Source organism: Hylobates moloch, unplaced genomic scaffold, assembly GCF_009828535.3.
Source record: "Hylobates moloch isolate HMO894 unplaced genomic scaffold, HMol_V3 SCAFFOLD_4, whole genome shotgun sequence".
NCBI classification, from domain to species: domain Eukaryota; kingdom Metazoa; phylum Chordata; class Mammalia; order Primates; family Hylobatidae; genus Hylobates; species Hylobates moloch.
In genome coordinates this window covers 137,627,965-137,640,879 of record NW_026652279.1, presented here as the reverse complement: position 1 = coordinate 137,640,879, position 12,915 = coordinate 137,627,965, and the positions used below count along the sequence as shown (strand labels likewise).

Here is a 12,915-nt window from a genome sequence, read left to right as displayed (position 1 = left end):
GCCGCTTTTTGTCTGTGTCAGTGCCAGTTCATTCATTCACTGGCTTCTAATTCTAAGTAATTTATTCTTGGTGTCTCTATATGTTCTACACATTCCATACATTTTCATTCTTAGCAGTCATAGATCTAAAGATCTAAGAAGTATGTAGGGCAGTTTTTAAATTCCCCAAAACTTTTAGAACTTTCAAGCTATATATTTCAAGATAATATATTGAACTTTCCAGCATCCTAGAGATACTCATGTATCAAAATTACCCCCTCGTAGACCAAGGTTATCCATCAGAACTCCTTAGATTTCACTACAGCTTATTATAGTGAAAAGACACCCACATGTCCCTGAGTGCACATTCAATTTATGAGCATCAAAGGACAGATGAGCATCAAAGACAGATTTAGATACATTAAAATGTAGTTTTTATGTTTATAATGATATGCAGCCACATAAAAATAATATAGCAAACACCTTGGACTACAAAACAGCTGTGGGGAAGTTTTTGACTAGAAAATATCCCAGTTTGAGAACACTAGATTAGACATGAACATAAATATATTATTAATTCATTTGGAAGGGTTGAACATTTAAGAAGGCTGTTTCTACTAGCAGAGACAAAGATGGAGAACTGTCAAATAGTTGTGAGTTGCTCAGAATTCTGCTTGGCTTCCAGAAATTGAATTGGAAACAGATGTCTGCCCACAAAGTGAAAATGATCTTATTAGTAAATGCATCTTTAGATGAGACACACACTGACAAAAATGATTCTTTAGTGGACTCCCCGTCAAAGGAAAAGAAATATTAGATAAGTTAGAAAATATGTCATAGTGCTCTAATTCTAGAAGTTGAGAGTAGTAATTTAGAGGCAATTTTCAGGGATGCTTGAAAAAAAATTTGTAATTTATCTGTGATTCGTTTTTTGTGACCAGTTTGATGAACAACAAGAAATGATTGATGAAATTTACTAAATATCTGAAAGAGTGCCCAGATTCCATGCTTTTTAGTTCTGTTTCAGACCCTAGTATATTTACTTTAGGCTGGTCAGAAGCACCAAAACAGACTTTACAACAGGAATTTAAGAAATTAAAAAGTATCTGTTCTGAAAAGATAAAAAATACTATTATTGATAAGAAAATAATCAATTTTACTTTATCTGTACTTATTATTGGTTCTCTGTATAGGTTTTGTTTTAAATTTCCTATATTAGAACAGATTAGTTTTTGCTTTCTCTGCATTTTGAATCAAAATTTTAGTGGCAGTTTCATATATAAGTGTTTAGTTAGGTATTTGGAGCTGTTTCAAGGAGGATGACTAATGTTTCTTGACTTCCAAAACATGAGTGAAGAAATATATTATATGGCATTATGTCACAGCTTCTTATGTCATACTTTTGACATGGTCCTCAATAGGTATTTCTTGATTTTATTGAACGAGAGAGGGGTGTGGTAAGTTTAGTAGTGACCACCAGGGGGCAGCAGAGGCTGTCGGATCTCAAGATGTGGAAGTGGCTCTGCTGGCTAAGATGGGTGCAGCCTTGCACTGTCCCTCCAGTTCTGCTGGGTTGTGGTTCATCTCGGGGTGATCATCAGAATGGTGCAGGAAGTTTTTTTAAAAAAAATTCTGGGACCATATATGTATCAAATCATAATCTTTGAAGAAGTGGCCAGAGCATGTCTAGTTTCCAAAACTATTGGTTATCTTCATGCATGAGAACAGGTAATGAGAGAAGGATATAGGAAAGAGTTTCTCTACAGTTGGTAGAAAAAACGATTGATCTCCAGGAAGAATGCCTACTTTCCCATGGGTTGATCCTAGGGAACTGTGGAATTGCTACTGAAGTGCCAGGGTTTGGTCTGGGTCCCATTGCTTGCTGTACAGAAAGCCAGTCATTGAGATGATAAGTATTGCCAGGGAAGGCTTTAATTGGGTAGTGCAGCCGAGAAGATGGGAGTTCAGTCTTAAACCCATCTCTCTGACCAAGTACAATAGGGGAAAGAATGTAGCTAAGTGTAGGAGGGCTAAGCAAAAGAAGCTGGTCAACAGGAGGCAGGTGGTTCGTTAGACAGTCATGATGGGTGAGGGGTCTGGGATCTCATTGTCCAGATGTAGTGACCTGGTAAGTGTCAGCTCCTTCATACTATCTGAGAGGTCTGATGGTCAGTTTCCTGAGGAAGGAACTCAGATAAGACCAATGCAAGTTTCACACTTTAAGACCAGGAGAGTTAATATCTTTGTGTATTCAAACACAGTAAATATCAGTTCTATGGGACAATTGTGCCAGTTTGAGTGTAATGGACTATAGATGGGATTTTCAGGGGCTTATCTGGGGATATCGGGTTTCATATTCTGTAGTTACATGGCAGAAAGGAAAGTAAAACAGACTTTTTTTTAACTGATAAGGAATAACTGCTGACTCGTCTCAGCTGTAAGTTGACCCACAAAGAGTTCTGCTTACGCTCTTTTGTTCTGGCTCTAACTGCAGCTGCTCTCATGCCTCTAACTTACATCAGTGATTTCAGTGTTCACTTACGTATAGAAATGCTTCCCTCTTTGGTTCCCTCTTTGTTAAGTTTTTAATATTTGCATTAAAAGCATTGATGGTAGTTAGAATACAAAGTCTTGATCCTGTCTCAGATATACTACTCGCCCCCCGCCCCCTTTTTCTGAGGTAGAGTCCCTTGTACGTTACCATCCTCTTATTATGCTGGACTCAGGAGTATGTAACTGTTTCTTTTTGTCTTCCAAGATCAAGAGTAAGAAAATAGGACAGGTGCGGTGGCTCACACCTGTAATCCCAGCACTTCAGGAGGAGGCCAGGGCAGGTGGATCACTTGAGGTCAGGAGTTTGAGACAAGCCTGGCTAACATGGTGAAAACCTGTCTCCACTAAAAATACAAAAAATTAGCTGGGTGTGGTGGTGCATGCCTGTAATCCCAGTTACTTGGGAGGCTGAGACTGGAGAATTGCTTGAACCTGGGAGGGGGAGGTTGTAGTAAGCTGAAATCGTGCCAACTGCACCCCAGTCTGGGTGAAAGAGCAAGACTCTGTCTCAAAAAAAAAGAAAAAAGAAAAAAAAAAGATCTTGATATGTGTATCTTTGAGCAGATTGAATCCAGAGTGGTCAAACAGTAGCTGGATAAAGCCTGGGACAGCAAAGGGGATGCAAGCACAGAAATGTTTAATGTTCTATGAAATATTACTTACAAAATAGGGTTTGTTTTCTGGGTTCAGAAGCTTCATTTGATCCAAGATAGACTCCAAGAATAAAGGAGTTTTTGTGATATTCAGTTCCTCTAACTCTTTTTGGAGCACTGCAACCTCCTTTCCCAGCTAAGTTAATGAATTTGAATTTTATTCTGAGCGTGTTGGAAAGACTTTGGAGGGTTTTATCCAGGAAAAACAGGTTCAATTTATGTTTAAAAGAAAGGAATGTAACTGTTCAATGATGAACAGATGGTAAGGAATAAAAAGTAAAAGCAAGAAGATCAATTAGGAAAAAAATGATTTTAGAGAGATGATGTCACTTAGACTGTGATAGTAGTAATGGAGATGGATAAAGTAGACAGATATAGTACATGCTTTCAGGTTTCTAGATAAACTAGGTCTATTTTTGTTTGGTAATGTGTGGGGGCAGGATTTTGGAAGATAATGGTTGGAAAGCCTATTTTTCTTTCAGTGCCCTTGTATAAATCTGTGAGCTGCTGCTTGTGCTCAGACATTACTATGCAAATTGGGTAAAGAAAAAAATGAATTTGTTCTTCTACAAACTACATTCATTAATTTAAGGAGACTAAAGTGTTTTCTTACACTCAAATTTGTTTTCTGAAGACATGACATATTATGAAGAAACACAAAGCAGAACACATGTGTCCTCACCCTACGTTATGTGGAAATAGGAAAAGAGTTCACCAGGCAGGATCAAGTATGCTGTGAAGGATGACTGCTAGTTTCTTGCTGGAAGCGCTGACGTATGCCCAGGAGTTTGTTGAAACCGGGTACGATATTGCATGTCTGGTCCTGAGGTCAGTCTATCTACACATCAAGAGTGAGGTATGGATGTGTTTTGTTGAAACTGGATCATCACCAAATACACATTTTACAGTTTTCCTTTAATGTTCTGGCTTTTCTTTTCATTTTTTTTTTTTTTGTTGTTGTTGTTGTCTTATGGTCACATGTGTGAGTGATTTTAAAAAGAATGTACCATCATCAGCCTGTGAGAGGACTGACCTAAGGGTCTGGGTGTCTGTGTGAGACTTGTCTCTTTTGCCAGATAGCTGGACAATCACTTAATCACTTACCTTCCCTGGATAAATGTGATATAAAGAGTTTGATTCAGTGATTCCAAATGTCTTCCAGCCCTAATAATTTGTGACTCTGATTTTTGAGGTTCATGTGGAAGCAGTGTGAACTCTTGACACCTTCAATGGCCTGTCAGTTTTTGCCTTAAATGAAGGAGTCTCATCAGCTGCATTTGTATCAGCAGTCTCAGAGAAACACAAATATTTGAACTTTCAAGGCAAAGAGAAACATAATGGCAGCAGGTTGTTGCTTCACTCCCACTGGAAATACCTGTATTTCCTCTGGGTTCATTGCATTCTCATTTTGGTGTTCCTTGGGATTGTGATCATCTTTTTTTAGCTATCTTCTTTGTTGAGAACTGTTTATTTTTTTATATGCCACCTGCCTGTTATTTCTCTTTCTCTCCTACAAAATAGATGAGTTAAGCAGAAGTAAATTGTCAAATGCCCCTGAGTTCAGAGCTTCGATGTTCTCTGTGCTGTCTGGTGTGGCATGGATCACAAAGACCTTTGGTTGCCTTTCATTGTCCAATTGTGTTTTTTAAGGATTGACTTGGTGCATGGCATTGGACTAATAGTAATGTTCTTCAGATTTCTGTTTTCTTTGTAATCTAATAATCTAATTTAATGCTAAGGCAGATTAATATTATGTAATAAATATATACCACCATTATATATCCATAATTAAAGTAAATATTTTTAAAAAGATTATATAGATAATAGGTTAGCAAGAAGAATTTCTCCTAGATTAGAGGGGACAAACAGAGGCTAAGTTAGACATAGTGAGTGAGGCATGTTGGCTTAGCAGGCAGAAAGAAATAGATACTGAGGCCGGGCACGGTGGCTCATGCCTGTAATCCCAGCACTTTGGGAGGCTGAGACAGGCGGATCACCTGAGGTCAGGAGTTTGAGACCAGCCTGGCCAACATTGTGAAATCCCGTCTCTACTAAAAAAATACAAAAATTAGCTGGGTGTGGCGGCAGGTGCCTGTAGCCCCACCTACTCAGGAGGCTGAGGCAGGAGAATTTCCGGAACCTGAAAGGCAGAGGTTGCAGTGAGCCAAGATCGCCCCATTGCCATTGCACTCCAGCCCAGCATTGGAGCAAGACTCCATCTCAAAAAAAAAAAAAAAAAAAATGGATAATGAGTAGTTTCCTTTATGAGTGCAGAGCATCCAGACAATTCTACTGTTTCTTCTTGATGGTCGTAAAATGCAACAAGAAGCTTAATCTTAGGCGCTGTGGCAGTTCATAAGAAGAGCAGCCAGTATGCGTTCAAGATATATAAAGTGGAAGATGTTGAGTGAATATTACCCGCTGCCTTGTGAATTGAAAACCCAAACCAATTAACAGGCTGCTAGCTTCCTTCTCTTTCTTTGGGTAAACTTCAGAACTTCCAGGATTTTGACAAATAGAGTTGGGATTTTCCAGGGGCCAATGAGACTGCCATGTTTTGCTACTAACTTGGATGAAATATGTGGAAGTTTAAATTGCTCATCTGTTCCTTCTCCTTTTATCCAGCTTGTACCAGAAGTGACCATTCCCACATTGTTCTAACTCACCCTAGTCAGCAGTTGCCAGTTGCCAGCTTTGGTTGTTGTTTTAAAGGTTGCTTTGTTGCCAATGCAAAGTTGATAGTGGATTCTGTAAATCGTTTATGTGGGGGCTGACTCCATACTGAGCATAAGCAATTAGTGGGTTATTTAGTCTGAACATGGTTTCTGTGCAAGCTGGGATAATACCCATGCTACTCTGTTAAATTATGGTTAGGTTTTTGTCTCATTCGCCTTAAAGATCAGAGGCATGCATCCTGACGTAGAACTTAGCCAGGAAGTTCTTCTTTTCTTTGTCTACAAACTGAAAGTAATTGGCACCCCCGCCTCCTTCTACTCTCCTAAGACCATCCCAAGCAGCTGCAAAAGGCATATTTGATAATGCATGCGCAGGAGGAGAGCAGCACTGATTGCCATGGGAGCCATAAATTAAAGCAGCAAACACAACAGAAAACCATTAAAGATGACTCCTTCAGGCCAGAGCAATTGCAATGAACCTGAAACTTTTCTGCAATTAGCATGTGAATTCTGATGCAAATAAAAGGTATATTTATTATAAGATGTTACAGACATGTGGCATCTACCATGGCTTAGAGCATGGAGGAGATGCAGTGGATGAAGCAGAGACAAATTATAAAGAAAATCCTGCCACGAGTTTGAGTTTGCTGACCTTATTTAGACGTTAAAATTGACATTAGAACCACATTCTATCTTTAATTTAAATAAAGTACATAATGTGAGTTAATTCATCCTTAACTAGCCATAAGTTTATAAAATCTAGAGTCCAAAAGTACCAGGTAATGTGTTGCCAAAGGAAGGTGGGTGGATTCAACCAACAATTGAAATCAGGTTTCGTGCCCAGAATGTGTTTTATCTATACAGATTGGTCCCTTGCTGAATAAAGAATTTTAGTGTTTCTGGTGCCTACCACAGTTAACTTATGCACATACAAAAGCCAAGTTTTGGTAGACTTTAATTGCGTTTTCCTTAAAAACATTTGGTGCACCAGAGAAATAATTTTGAGGCCTGGATAAAAATACTCTATAAATATATAATTAAATTTTGCCTTTAAATACACAGACTCAACTCTAGTTAAAGTCATGAGTACTTGCAGATGGGGAACCACAAGGATTTGGTCAGGATATACACAGTGGAAAATAGTAAAGACAAGACTTGTATTTTTAGGATAAGAGGGGTAAAAGAGGTGGTCTGGGACAAGGCAGTATTTTGTAAGTAGAAAAGACTTTATCGCATTTCAACTTGTACTTTAACTCATGACCCACATTTTGTCTTTCAAATGCTATGTCAATAAGCAAAGGCAGAGTAGCAAGAACGTTTGAGGTGTGGAATAAAACTGTGACACACAAATAGTGTTTCCTTCTTTACATGTTCAAAAGAGAACAAAGGATTCTAGTGGAAATGCTAAATGTTTTGCCACATGAATATATTTAATCCAGTAATGAAATGGTTTACTAAATAGGTTTTTAGAAATGTTACATTAAGGTGGCCTGTACAGAACATAGATTTGGGGATTATAATTTTAAAGAGATTGCATATAGATATCTGACTCAAGAAATTATTTTCTAAAAAATAACTAAAACTTAAAGTGTAATGTTTTTCCATAGTATGCAATTAGCAAAATCCAAACAGTTGGGAAAATGTTATGAAATGAATGGTCCATTTTTTCTCTGTAAAAGTGTTAGAATGGGGTCAGGGAAGAGCCTCTAGATTATTTAAGAGATGAATCAGCCAATTTTAACATATAGACCTTATTTAGATTCTGTAAACAAAGTTGCACAGCACTTATACTTTACAAAATGTAAACAATGACAGCATATTTCATAATGTTAAAGAATTCATTTTATTCAGGTGTTATACTGTTTAAAACATAAAATTTCAATTATTTGGAGTACATATTGAAATCTTTACGTATAAAATAAGTTAAAGAATTTGACTCAGAAATTTGGTCTTGGAAATAAAGCCAATTGACAACTCTTAAAACCTAATTTCGAGTATTTTAAGAAATCCCTGTTACAAACAGATATATTTTTAGGTTTCTTGGTATTTACAAACGATTGCATTCAGGAGAAAATAATCTTTACTACTAAGAGAGTAAAGGGGAAAACCACACGTGCAATTTGTAGAAGAAAAACCATTTTAGTTATTTCTATTTTTATTCGAGGCAAAGTATTCCTGAGTTGGCCTATTTTTCCATTTAAGCCTATTTATTATTGCCATCCAGCATTCATTAGATGTTTTTGCTCCTCTGGGAGGAAATACCCTTTAATGCTCATTTCTAACTACAGGACAAGTGTGCAGAGATGCTACCTGGTGTATGTCTGGAAGACAGCAGATTGTGGATCCCAGGTAGGCTTTGTGGGGTCATACTGCTGGATGAATGACTTTGAGGATATCACTTCCCATAACTCTTGATTGGAGAAGAGACCCAAGTCAGTCTGCAATACCTCAATGCTGAACAAATAACATTATCTGCACTTCACTCTCCTGATCTGATTTTCCATATCATACATATGAGATAACATGCTGTGTATATTGCATATGGGTATAGGTTTAACTTTAAACAGTTAATTGCTGGTGGGTTGAAAGGAAATATCACTTAAAAAAAATAAGAGAGTAACAAATTAAAGGAATCCTAGCAGAATACAGAGACTTTATGGAGAACAAAAAAAAAAAAAAAACAAAAACAAAACGGCAAACAACAATACAAAACTCAAAATAAAGGATGGGAACCAGATGGAAACAGTAAAGGGACAAGAATTCAGCTAGTAGCTTAACTTGTACATTATGAGTCTTGGAACATAAAATAAAACAGACTTGGGAAACAGGCAAAAGGACAGAAATGGGATGGAAAAATGAATTGAAATTGGAGAAGTTGATAGAGCTAACCTCATAGTGGGAGGTCAGTAAGTGATCCTTCAGTGGTTGTATATAGATAAACTCTGGATCCATTTTTATTATTTCCTTTGAGTACTTTCTTTTTACAATGCACTCTGTCAGGCACTAGGAGTGCAGTGATGGACTAACAGATAATAGGTATCTATACTTCCCCGTGTGTGGTTTGTATTCTTTAGTTATTATTGCATTCAAGAAGAATAGCTTGAAATTCTGTTGGAAAAATGACAGCTTACTCTGAAGACTAGTCCTAGATACGATTGAAAGCACACATGTTCCTATAATACTTCATAGCTAAGGGAAGCACAACCGACTTTAGGCTGACAGCACCACTTCCTGCATCTGGACGTAACTCCTGGGGTAACTCAGAGTGATCTTAATTCCAACACAGAAAGTGCAAAATAAATATTTATAAACCCAGAGGGGAGATGTACAGAGACTGGATGGGAACACTTGGCTTTTTCTTTTTTCATTTAACTCTTCCTCCTTTTTATCTTTTATTTTCCGTTGTGCAGTTTGAATGGTTTCTTGATAAATAATGAGGCACAGGAAGTACAACAGACACCAAACAAAGGCAAGAGAGACACATCTATGAAGATCAGCTACACATAATGCATATTTTAAATCAATCAGGAATCTCCATGGATTTGATAACAAATAAAGAAAATGACGTATTTGTTCTATGAAGAAAGCAGCCACTTCTAATTGTTTTTACCCCTGGATTCCCAGACCTAGAACATTTTCTGGCACATATTAATAGATATTTATTGAATGAATAATGACAATGACAAAGACCTTCATAGCAGCAAACAAAATGAAACATATGAAGATAATGATCGATTTTGGATTATTGTATTCCTTCAGTCTATTTCTTGTCCTTTTTTATTCTTAATATTTGCTTCTCTGTGGCCTTATGCCTATTTATGTTCTCAGTCTTATAAGATATTATAAACTGGGTAAATTCCTTTTTAGCAATGACACTATCTAAGGCAGCATTTGATAGATGCATATAATGTGCATTATATATTAGTAGTTAGTGTTCTATGAATGCTTGGGAAATTGAATTAAGTTTTTCCTTCCCCCATTAATGATGATTCAAAAATAAACCCAATAAGCATCGCCATTTCTCATTCATTCAAGGACTAGTCATCTAGGTTATATCTATTCAGAGGACTATCAAGATTCTGTGCTGCTTTTCCTTTGACTTGCTAGATAGGTGTGTTAGTCCATTTTGCATTGCTATAAAAAATATCTGAGGCTGGGTAATTTCTGCAGAAAAGAGATTTATTTGTCTCATGGTTTCACTGGCTATACAAGCATGGCACCAACATCTATTTGGCTTCTGATGAGACCTCAGGAAGCTTCTTCTCATGACCTAAGGTGAAGGAGGTGCAGGCATGTCACATGGAGAAAGAGGGTGCAAGAGAGAGAAGAGGAGTTGCGAGGCTCTTTAAAACAACCAGCTCTCATGTGAGCGAATAGAGTGAGAACTTACTTATCACCAAGCCATTCATAAGGGATCCACCCCCAGGACCCAAACACCTCCCACTAGGCCCCACCTCCAACATTTCAACATGACATGTGGAGAGGACAATCATCCAAACCATATCAACAGGTTATCCTTGGATCAGTCTGAATTAAATGGCTCTTTAGTATGTAGGCATGTATATTAGTCCATTTTCACACTGCTAGTAAAGACATACCTGAGACTGGGTAATTTATAAGGGAAAAAGGTTTAATGGACTCACAGTTCCACATGGCTAGGGAGGCCTCAAAATCATGGCAGGAGATGAAGGAAGAGCAAAGTTACGTCTTACATGGTGGCAGGCAAGAGCTTGTGCACACGAACTTCCCTTTATAAAACCACCACGTCTGGTGAGAGTTATTCACTATCAGGAGAACAGCACGGGAAAGCCCTGCCCCCATGGTTCAGTTACCTCCTACTGGGTCCCTCCCACAACATGTGGGAATTATGGGGGCTACAATTCGAGAAGAGAGTTGGGTAGGGACACAGCCAAACCATATCAGCATGTAATATACTGGTATCTATAATTTTATGAAAAAGTAGAATAAAATTATAGGTAAACAAGAAGTAAAATGATTCCCTATAATATTTTGGATGACTCTTTTGAAGGTTGTCATCTATTCACTTGTGTCTCACAAACCCAAAGCATCTTAGTTTATCCCTGCATTTACTTTTTGCTTTCTCCCTCTGTGTATGCCCTGGGAGGGTAGTAATGGATGATAGAGTCAAATCCATGAGTGAGTGATAGTTGGTCAGGATAACTGGGGTAGAATATCACTATCCATTTGGCATCAAATTGGCATCTTCCTTACCCAGGATCCCACATAAGCACTGGATAGAAGCATACTCATGTCAGATGAATGCCCAGAAGGCTAGCATCTTGTGGCAAAAGTTTCATAGTCAGAGTTGATTCTCATATGTGCTTGTTCAGAGCACTTGACCTTTAGTGGACTATTTAACTCAATTGTAAGTTTATCTCCAAATGAGGGTAATAATATCCAACTTATATACATGTGAGAATTAAATTAGCTAATGGATTTTAATGCCTAGTACAGTGCTTGGCTATTAATAGGGCACAACAGATGCTAGCTAATATTATTTTCTTCAATAGAAATATAATTAAATATTTTGTTATAATGGAGTGATTCATTATGTTGATTATCCTTTGGTCTTCTCAGGTTTTTTTTTTTCTTTTTAAGTTAACAATGGAATTTGCCTTCTTTGAAATCTCATAACACACAGATGTAATGTTCTTTATCATTGGCCTGGAAGATGTTTTCTTAAATGATTAATGTCGTTTAAGAGAAGTTAGAAATGACCTATCCTCACCTGTGGACTCTGCAGGTGAGATTATGGTAAAGCAGTGAGGCTGAGTGGCACATGGTCTCAAGTACCAGTTAGTGACAGCTCTGACGACTGCTCAAGTGTCTACTACTGTGTCCAGTTCTCTTTCCAGAGAAACTGTAGCATTTTTAAATCGAGTCCTGATTGGACTATGAGGTAGACAGTTGACCCAAGGTATACTCATCTGCTTGTCCTTCCTGTTAAAGTGGATTTATGACTCACAAATGTTACAACCTGAGGTTGATGTTAGAACTCAGAGGGTATGTTGCAGGAAGGGGTGGTATGGTGCACCCAAACACATGCAGCAGCAGAGAAAACCAGCCAACACAGGGAACAGTATGGAAGATCAGACTGTCATCGTCCAGTGAACTCCTCCATTTTGCCTCTGCTAGTTGTGGTGGATTTCTTCTACTCATAACCAAAAGACCCTTGACAATGACTAAATTAATAATTATTTTGGTACCACCAAATAAGTATTTAACTGAGAATTTATACCTTATTAATAGACATTAATTAATGCAACTTGGAATTCGATTTCACAAATGTGTTGGCACCTCAGATGCACTCGTCTTTCATAAAATAAAGCCATCTGCTAATAGCTCTGTTCAAAGCATAAAACATTACTTAAGCTAACACAGAGCTTCTGAAATGGAAGTATGAAGAGAAAGCCTCCTTAATTTTCTAATTGCTCTTTCCTGCTATTGAAATTAGCCAGCATTTTATCTTTAATAGGAACAATTCTAAAGAGAAACATTTGCCAGATAATTTAAAGGTTAGTCACTATGGCAAGACTAATGTCTATGGGAAAAATAATCAGCAAATTGCTGCATTGTTACAATGAGAGTCATACATTTTCTCAATGAATACCTGGGATATTTAACTCCTCACTCTTTTCAGTGGATCTGTAGCCATGTCTGGTACAAAGTAGGAATTTGACGCAGTTTCCTGCTTTTGCTTGCAAAAAGTGACAAGACTTCATCTTTCATTTACTACATTTTGCTTTTAACAAAGAAAAGTTTTTACTTTGATGATAAATTTTCATATTCCAGTAACTTTTTCTCGTTAGCTGGTAGGCGAGGAAAAGAATCTGGAAGTATGGGGACTGGTGCAATAACATTAGAATTGCATCCCCTACTGGCACCAAATGTGTGCCCTGGGGGCTGAGGGTGGGAGAACTCTTCACTGCCATTTACCAGTGACCCTTAGCTTAATCTCTGCCAGCATTAGGTTCTTTTCCAAAACATTTGCATGTATATAGGGGAATGGAAGAAGTGGTCCTAAAATAATTATC

The 12,915-nt window shown here is 37.7% G+C and overlaps 1 long non-coding RNA gene across 3 annotated transcripts in view; it reads left to right on the top strand.

The window, feature by feature from the left end:
• LOC131383325 (uncharacterized) overlaps positions 1-12,915 on the top strand; it is a 593,668-nt gene that overhangs the window by 209,720 nt on the left and 371,033 nt on the right. The window contains exons 2-3 of one of the 3 annotated variants that reach the window (XR_009213294.1): positions 8,149-8,209; positions 9,271-9,494. The exons of 1 other annotated variant lie outside the window; for it this stretch is intronic. This is a non-coding gene — a long non-coding RNA (uncharacterized LOC131383325). Of the gene's footprint in view, positions 1-8,148; positions 8,210-9,270; positions 9,495-12,915 lie in introns of those variants that run through there. One more of the 3 variants, XR_009213295.1, reaches the window with a different exon arrangement.